The 9,105-nt window shown below is 42.7% G+C and overlaps 1 pseudogene; it reads right to left on the bottom strand.

The window, feature by feature from the left end:
• Positions 1-8,545: 8,545 nt before the first annotated feature.
• LOC112400093 (glycine cleavage system H protein, mitochondrial-like) lies at positions 8,546-9,092 on the bottom strand (annotated as a pseudogene).
• Positions 9,093-9,105: the final 13 nt, after the last annotated feature.

Raw genomic sequence — 9,105 nt, 5'->3', positions numbered from 1 at the left:
AAGGTATTATGTTCAGTAGGTTAGGTGTTTTAAATGCATTTTCAACTTAAGATATTTTCAACTTGTGATGGGTTTATCAGAACATAACTCCAATGTAAGTCAAAGATCTGTATACATAACATGTGAACTCATACTCCAGTGCAGGGGGTGGGGAGGAGTGGGGAGGAGAGAGAGAAGGAGAAGTTGATCATTGGTTACCATTGGAGATAACCAGAGAAGGCACTGAATCTTTAAAAAATTGGGAAGTAAAGGAAAATATTTAAGCATTTATTCTGTGTGTCTTGTATGATCAGTCTTACGTAGTAATCAAATAATGCTAATTGATGAGGGAGAGGTGATCTTTACAAAGAATGACAGAAAATCGTTTTGCAACTCTTCATGAAGTAGTTCATTAAGGTAAATTCATCAGTGGATGAAACCGTTGGACAAAAGTTTGTTATGGAACTTTTCTTTTTTAAAAAAAAACTGGGCTTCCCTGGTGGCGCAGTGGTTGAGAATCTGCCTGCCAATGCAGGGGACACGGGTTCGATCCCTGGTCCGGGTAGATCCCACATGCCTCAGAGCAACTAAGCCCGTTCGCCACAACTATGGAGCCTGCGCTCTAGAGCCCGCGAGCCACAACTACTGAAGCCCACGCGCCTAGAGCCCGTGCTCCGCAACAAGAGAAGCCACAGCAACAGAGAGTAGCCCCCACTCACCGCAACTTAGAGAAAGCCCGTGTGCAGCAGTGAAGACCCAACTCAGCCAAAAATAAATAAATAAAATAATTTTTTAAAAAAGAAATAAAAATAACAAGCAAAAATTACATAACTTCATTGTAAATATTAAGAAAACCTAAATCAAAGGAGAGATAAACTATGTTAATGACTCAAATAATACCATATTAATAACTCAGCAGGATAATGAATTAGGTTCTCCCCAAACTCATCTACAAATTCAGTGCAATTCCAGGCAAATTTCCAAAAGGGCTTTTCACAGAACTTGATAAGCTAATTCTAAAATTTACATGGCAAAAAAAGGCAAAGAATATTCAAGGCACTCCTGAGAAAGTACAGAGTGGGGAGTTTGCTTGCCAGATATCAAGATTTATTATAAGCCATGGTATTACAGTGTAGTATTGGCACAGGGATAGACAAACAGACTGATGGAACCAAAGAGAAAACCCAGAAACAGACTCATAAATGGAAATATGATATATGACTGCAGTTCAATGAAGAAAGAAAATTCAATAAAAAGTATTGGAACAACTGGTTTTCATATGGAATAAATGAAAGTGGATCTGTATCTCACATACTATATAAAAAATAAATGACAGATAGCTTAAAGATTTAAAGTGAAAGGCAAAACTTTAAAAGCCAATATGGAGAAATATCTTTAAGATCCTAGGGTAGGAAATAATTCACTAAACAAGATACAAAAAGTAAAAACTGCAAATGAAAAGTTTGATAACTCTGGCCATATTAAAATTAGAAATATCTAATTCATCAAAGATTCCATATGTGTTCTTCTTCGTTTTATTCCTTTTCTCCTTCTTACCACTTCCTTTCCCTCTTCTTCCCTTCCTAAAACATTCAGTACTAAAAAGTTAGGTGAGGACAAGTCAGATAGTTTATCACATTGGAGGGTGAAGGGAGAACAATCGTGGCACAGAGGGGACATCAGAGTCCAAGCAGCAAGGAGGCATCTGCACAGGAGATGTATCAGAGCCTGAACAGCGTTAAGCAGGGGAACTGTACAGGGGCAGAAGCCTGGAATGGGCAAGCACAAGGCAAGTTAGAGTACAAGGCAAGTGGGGAAGGCATCCAGACAGGGGGATGGCAAGGCAAGTGGGGAAGGCATCCAGACAGGGGGTGCATCCTTTCAAATATACATATGAAAATATATGATGTCTGTGATTTGTTTCAAAATAATACAGGAAGTGAAGGATGTGTGTGGAAGAGGCAGGTTCAGCCAAGGGTTACAGTTTGGTAAGTCTGGATGATGGGTACACTGGGCTGTATTAGTCTATGTTTTCCTATGTCCAAAATTCTCCATAATAAGCATTTTTTCAGTGTAAACACACATACACCATAATGAAAATGAAAACATAAGCTACAAACCAGTATAAGAATTGTGCTATGCGTATAACTGATAATAGGATTAGAATCCATAACATATAAAGAAAAAAAATCCCTCCATGTCAACAATAAACAATCTGCTTCTCGGAAAAGGAAATATAAAGGCCAAGAAACCTGAAAAAATTCCTAACTTCATAGTAATCAGAAAAATGCAAATCAAAAGCACAATTAGATACTAGTTTATCTTCATCAGATTGACACAGATTAAAAGCCAATGATACGCTGTGTTGTTAAGTCTCATGCACTGCTTGTAGGAGTGTAAATTCATCAACTGTGTTTTGGCATCATTTAGCCAAGTATAAACTCTTACATGTGTGCACCAGGTCATGGGAGTAAGAAGACTTAAGGTAAACTTGCTTGTAATTTAGAAAACAAAAGCAAAAACTGGAAACAAGCCAAACGTCCAATGGAGCAATGGATTAGTAAACTGTGATACACAATGAAATGCCATAAGCAGTGCAAACGTACTGCATACATCAACATGAATGAATCCTGCAAACATAAGGTTGAGTGAAAAAGGCAAATCACAGAAGAATACAAAAAATATAACACCTTTTTATAAAGTTCAAAAACAAGCAAAACTAAACAATGCGTTCTTCAACAACACACATACATACATATGTGGTAAAATATAAAGGAAAGCAAGGAATGATAAAAATTCAGGGAAGGTTTATCGTGGAGGGTGAGGATGGAGAGGAGGGAGAGGCTTCAAAGATATTCTTAGAGTTCCATTTCTTAAGACTGGATGTTGGGCACACAAGGGCTCATTTTATTATTTTTATATACATATAACAATACACACTTATACATATATACACATTTATACATATATAAATGTATACATATATACATTTATACACATTTATACATACATATGATTTGTATTGACAAAATATAAAATCTCCTAATAGAAATTTTTAATCAAAACAGAAAGAAGACTATTGATATCTGTAGTAGTTATGAGCAATGAAGATGTTTTTGTCAGTGCTCCATGAGAGCCAGGGCAAACACACATGCAGTTTATGCCTGTGGTCTCAGCATCCTCACATGCACCCGCTTTTCACTCTCAGAAGTTCTGCAGATGGGATATACTAGCAAGAGGACCCTGTGCTCTTGGTGATGGCTGCTGGCACCATTGCTTATCCCAAGATAAACAGAAATGCTAAGGAGAAACAAACGTGGTCTGTGGAATCAGGTAGGTAAAACCTTCCAATTAAATAGTCACTTCTACTTATTTGGAAAGCCTCCCTCAAACTTACTTTCATCATCTGTAAAATGGGCATAAATGTTACCTTGTTAGGTTGACATGAGAATTAAATGAGATTATCTATGCTCAGGATGCAAGGAATGGAAATCTCCTTTTTCAAATTACATTAGAAGAGCTCCAGCATTTGGTGGGAATCTGCTATTACCCTGGGAGGAGTGGAGCCCCACCCTGTTTCTACATCATCCTAAGACTGTCCCAGGCTTACACAGTTAGGAGCAATGAGATTTAAACAGACCTAAGAGAAAAATAAATACGATACTATAGTATGTCAGATAGTGAAAATGATAAGAAAAAGCAGGAAAGATGGATAGGAAGTTGGGAGGATTATGGGAGAAGTGGTGGTAAACTGTATCTTCAAATTATGATGTGTTCTATGTAAGATAAGCTTAGATAGGTCACTATCAGTCAATTTTTTTATTCCTTAAAGGGAATAAAGATATTTGAATTATTTGAATTCAAAATCAATTGAATTCAAATATTTGAAGAGTGAATATTAAAACACAGATTAATTGTAAACAAAATAAATCTTTATTCACCTTCTCTCCAGATGGACAGGAAATACTTACATAAAGATGATCAAGAAAATCTGCACTTTGACCTGAACCAAGTATCTTGCATGGTAGTTGGAGTGCTAAATGTGCCAGTTGGCTGAATTGTCCAGCTAAATTTATTTTTTAAAAAAGAAGAACACATCTTTGGAAACATTGTTCTCATCAAACATTAAAATACTAAAATGTTTTTTAAAAAAGAGAGAGAGAGAGAGACCTAAGAGACATATCCACCAAATGTAAAGTGTGGATTTTAGGTGGATCTTGATTTGAACCAATCAACTATAAAAATATACTCTTGAGAAAATGAGGAAAACATGAATAAGGACTGGGTATTAAAAGATGCCAAAGTGTGATAATGGTATTGTGACTGTATTAAAAAAATTCTTATCCTTTAGACATGAAGCCTAAAATGTATGGATAAATGTTATAACTGCTACAATTTGCTTTAAAATAACCCAGTCGTGGGAGAGGAGGGGAGGGATAAAGATGGAACAAGAGCAGTCCTGAGATGTGCACTGTAGCTGACTGGTAGGTACAAGGGTGCATTGTTCTCTTTTCGCTACTCTTATTCTGTGTGAAATTTTCCATGGGAGAAGGGAAAGATGGGAGAGGAGGATAGAGGGAGGGAAGCAGGAAGGAAGGAAGATCCTTGGAACAATGCCTCATATCTCTCAGAGCAAGGGTCCAGCTCTGAGAGTGGTTTCTGCTGCCCTCCTGCAGGAGATAACATCACTGGCCAACGAGAACTTCAGAGGAGGGTGGTTTCACACACTATGCCAATTTCACCATTCTGTTGAGGCCAAAACCTACCCAAAGGGCTGCTGTATCAGAATGCAGGGTCTGAGCAGGCCCAGGCATCCATCCCTCATGGGTTTCACAACCCTGGCCTTTCTCAGTACCAGGAAACCATGCGCCAGAAGTGGGGCCACTTTCCTTTTTAAACCTCCTGAAAGATCAAACCAGTTCTGATCTTGGGTAGCCTCGACCTGCAGCAGCTTGAAGCAGGATTTTGGTTCCCTGGTCAGACCACCAGGGCCAGTGGCCAGAGACAAGGCCCTGGCCTGGCAGCTTTGTAGAAATGAATTCCCACAAAGAGGTGGAAAGTAGTGAAACAAGTAAAGTGTTTATTAGGAGGAAAAATGGTACGTGTGGATAGACACACATGCAGGCTCAGAGAAACAGTCGTACCCTCGTGGTAGTTTGAATCACTATTTATATGGGGGCATTTCTTCTGGGTTTCCTCTGGCCAATCACCTTGTTTTGCCTGGTTCTGAGTCCACATTTGGTTTATCTCAGGGTCCTCCCCTGTGTGCGTGCGCATCCCTTAGCCAAGATGGATTCTAGCGAAGAGGGCTATGGGTAGGTTGACATCACCTACTATGGGGTGGCGCCCCCTCCCTTTTCGCCCCCTGAGGAGCCTTTCTGTACGTGTGTAGTCAGGAAGGTCTCCTTAACCTCGAGAATGAGAAATATGTGGTCTATCTTTTTTCTGGGCAGGGTTCAGCTCCTCTTTCACTCCTGCTATTATCTTCATCTTGGAGTATCTGTCCACAGGGGACAAACTCCAGCTGCTCAGCTTGGGGCCCATCTATCTCCTGCCTCAGTTCCTCTTGAAAAACACCAAACATTTTCATTCCACTCCTTCTGGCACAGCCTGACATCCCTTGAGAAGGAGTTTGGAGCTAAGAACAAGAGCCTGGCCGCCCCACACCCAACCCCAGGCCTCTGCCTCCTCCTGGGAAGGGGAAAGACATGGTGGGGATAATTTTTCCTGATAATTCCTGTTCCTCCCCTATTCTATCTCCCCCAACCAATACAGACAAGGAGACATCTCACTATAGACGTGCCAGGATAAAAGTTAAGTGCCCTTGGGTCCCTGTGTTATAAGTAAAGGGAAACTTTCAGGGAGACTCCAGGTGCTGAATGGGGGCTGTTCATTCCCCCTCCCAACAAGAGCTCCTCACTCAGCCACTGGCTTTTACTGCCCCCTTGTGGTCATTTGCTTCCTATAGACAATCCTGCATTACAGATTTCCCACCCACAAAGCCAAGTCGGTTGGTCCCCTGCAAACCTTGCGTTGGGGCAGTCTTCCTTAAAGGTCAGACATTTCGCTCAGTAGCGAGAAAACTTTCTTCCAAAGAAAGTAAGTACATGAGTATCTTGCAGGCAATTTCTTTGCTTCTTTTTGGGGGCGGACCATGCTCTGCAGCTTCTGGGATCTTTGTTACCTGACCAGGGATCGAACGTGGGCCCACGGCAATGAAGGCGCCGAGTCTTAACCACTGGACCGCCAGGGAATTCCCTCTTTGCTTTTTAAAAACGTTAACGGTTGAAATTTTTTTTTTTTTTTTTTTTGGTGGTACGCGGGCCTCTCACTGCTGTGGCCTCTCCCGCTGCGGAGCACAGGCTCCGGACGCGCAGGCTCAGCGGCCATGGCTCAAGGGCCCAGCCGCTCCGCGGCATGTGGGATCCTCCCGGACCGGGGCACGAACCCGCGTCCCCTGCACCGGCAGGTGGACTCTCAACCACTGTGCCACCAGAGAAGCCCAACAGTTGAAATTTTTTAAAACAAAAATTGGGGGAGAAAGAAACCTCATGAGGTGGCTATAGTGAAAGGGGATCAGGAAAATGTTCCCTGCCTCCATATGGGTGAAGGAAGCTCTGTAATTCCTGTAAAAAAATGATGCCCCTCTGGACACTGTGCTTGTTCCTGGCAGGGTCGTGGCTGGATCTAACTTAAACTGAGTCCCCCTAAAACCAAGTTTCCCTGTCAAGTTTATGATTAACCTCTCTATCCAAAACAGTATTCCCTTTCTTGTCCTGCCCCTGTTCCTCTCAGGACTGAAGAGTATCAAAGAAAAGGGGAGACTGAAACTGAGCAGGACCCAGCAGGACCCTCCCAGGTACAAAAGGCCCTCCGTGTCCCCGTTTCTTGTTTGTAGAAAAAGGCTTTAGTCCCCTACGCCTTCCCTGAGTTCCAAAGAGCAGACTCAAACAGTTACTAATTAGGGAAGTGAGGGAATGCAGAAACAAAGGAAAAGCAGTCAAGAAACAATAGTTCAGTGATAAAGCAGAGTCCTAGCTTCTTCTCAAGGGATATACATAACAATCTGACACACACCTTTGAGCTGTTCTGTAGAAACTAAGACCCCTCCCCAAGGTGGAGGATAGTGACTACTTGCTGACCACCAGCACTAGAGCCCAGACTGGTTGGAACCAGAAGGTTGATGATTAACATTCCAGAAACATCACCCTATTACCTCATCACCAACCAATCAGAAGAAAGTCATACACCCTATAGCCCTCACCCCAAATGTTGCCTTTAAAAACCCTTCCCTGAAAGCCATTGGGGAGTTTGGGTCTTTTCAGCACAAGCTGCCCCTTCTCCCTGCTTGGTGTCCTACAAATAAATGCTGAACTTTCCTTCACTACAAGCGGGTGTTGGTGGTTGTCTTTGGTGAATGTCAGGTTAAAACAGGAGGGAAGGAGGCAGGACACAACCTTTAAAAGAATGACATTGCCAGAGGACATGACATAAACTGATTAGAACCAAATAGGTCCAAGATGGCGGACAAGTCAACTTCCACTAGACTTTAAGCCTCAGGATACGCTCATTGTAACACATCAGCAAGCTAAATGACACACCCACGGGCAACATGACAGTTCCAAGGCCAACCATAAAGGTCAAAAAGTAGGCAGTGGGGACATCCCTGGTGGCACAGTGATTAAGAATCCGCCTGCCAATGCAGGGGACACGGGTTTGAGCCCTGGTCCGGGAAGATCCCACATGCCGTCCGTGCACCACAACTACTGAGCCTACGCTCTAGAGTCTGCGAATCAGAACTACTGAAGCCGCGTGCCTAGAGCCCATGCTCTGCAAAGAGAGAAGCCACTGCAATGAGAAGCCCATGCACTGCAAGGAAGACCCAACGCAGACAAAAATAAATTAATTAATTAAAAAAAAAAAAGTAGGCAATGGCCTAATTTCTGGAAATCCCCACCTCTTCCCCAAAATAACTGGAATACTCCTCCCACTCATTAGCATATGAAATTACCCACCGTTATAAAAACTGACAACCCCATACCCTGGGGCCACTCTCACCTTCTGAGACAGCCCACACTCTATGGAGTGTGTTTCTCTCTAAATAAATTCACTTCTTACCCATCACTTTGTCTCTCACTGAATTCTTTCTGACAAGACATCGAGAACCTGAGCTTCATTAAGTCCTGAGACCAGGTGTGTGATCTCAGTTAAAAGACCGTGGGTTCAAGTCCCAATCTGAGTTACATGGTTTCAGTTTTAGACCCCATGGTGAGGACACAGACAAATGATTTGATGAAACCTGTTTATGGCTTGCTGCTTTCTGTCCTGTGTGGGCTGGTTCTCAGAACACCAAAGAGCAGGACTATCCCCGACCATTCCATACGTCTTACGCCTGAGCAGATAGTGCCAGAACATTGCGAAGTATTCCAATTTACACCCAGAGGCCCTCAACTAGAAACACATCCATCTTCTTCATAACCGTAAGTTTAAGTGTCTGATAGTTGGGTTCTTTTTATTTTTATTTTATTTTTTTTGTTTCAAACTAGCTTATTTAGGGGTTCCATTTTCACTCCTCAATAGATTTTAGGTATTTCTCACATGCTTTTTCACTCATTAGTTCATCTAGTTCTGAAGGGTTACTGAGTGTCATCTTCATCAGCCAACCATCTTCATCACAAGATTTGTTGACAAGTCCTGGATTTTCTGCTAGAGTTTCATTAATTTCAGTTACTTCTCCTGACAGAGGAGAACAGAGTTCACTAGCAGCTTTCACACTTTCCAAAGCACCAAATTCCTCGTTTGTTCAATTTTGTCCCAACTTCAGACAGACTACAGTAAACAACATCTCCCAAAGCTTCCTGTGCAAAACTGCTGATTCCCACTGTTCCAACACCGTTTTCTGTTGTTACCCATTCATGTTTGTCTGTGAATTTACGACCCGACAGCAGAACGGGACCAGTGCGCAGCGCCCGGACGGCGCCCGCCCTTAGTCCCCAGGGCCGCGGCGGGCAGGGCGCGTTGGGCACAGAGATGGCGCGCAGGCTGCAGACCGCGGCCCACACGCTCCGCGTCACTCGCAGCGCCATGTTCGCAGGGGTGCAGAAGGTCTCCGTACAGCATCTAGAG

The sequence above is a fragment of the Neophocaena asiaeorientalis genome, unplaced genomic scaffold, assembly GCF_003031525.2.
Source record: "Neophocaena asiaeorientalis asiaeorientalis breed wild unplaced genomic scaffold, Neophocaena_asiaeorientalis_V1.1 scaffold292, whole genome shotgun sequence".
NCBI lineage: Eukaryota > Metazoa > Chordata > Mammalia > Artiodactyla > Phocoenidae > Neophocaena > Neophocaena asiaeorientalis.
The sequence above is the reverse complement of the archived record's forward strand: the minus strand, read 5'-3'. Positions and strand labels throughout refer to the sequence as shown.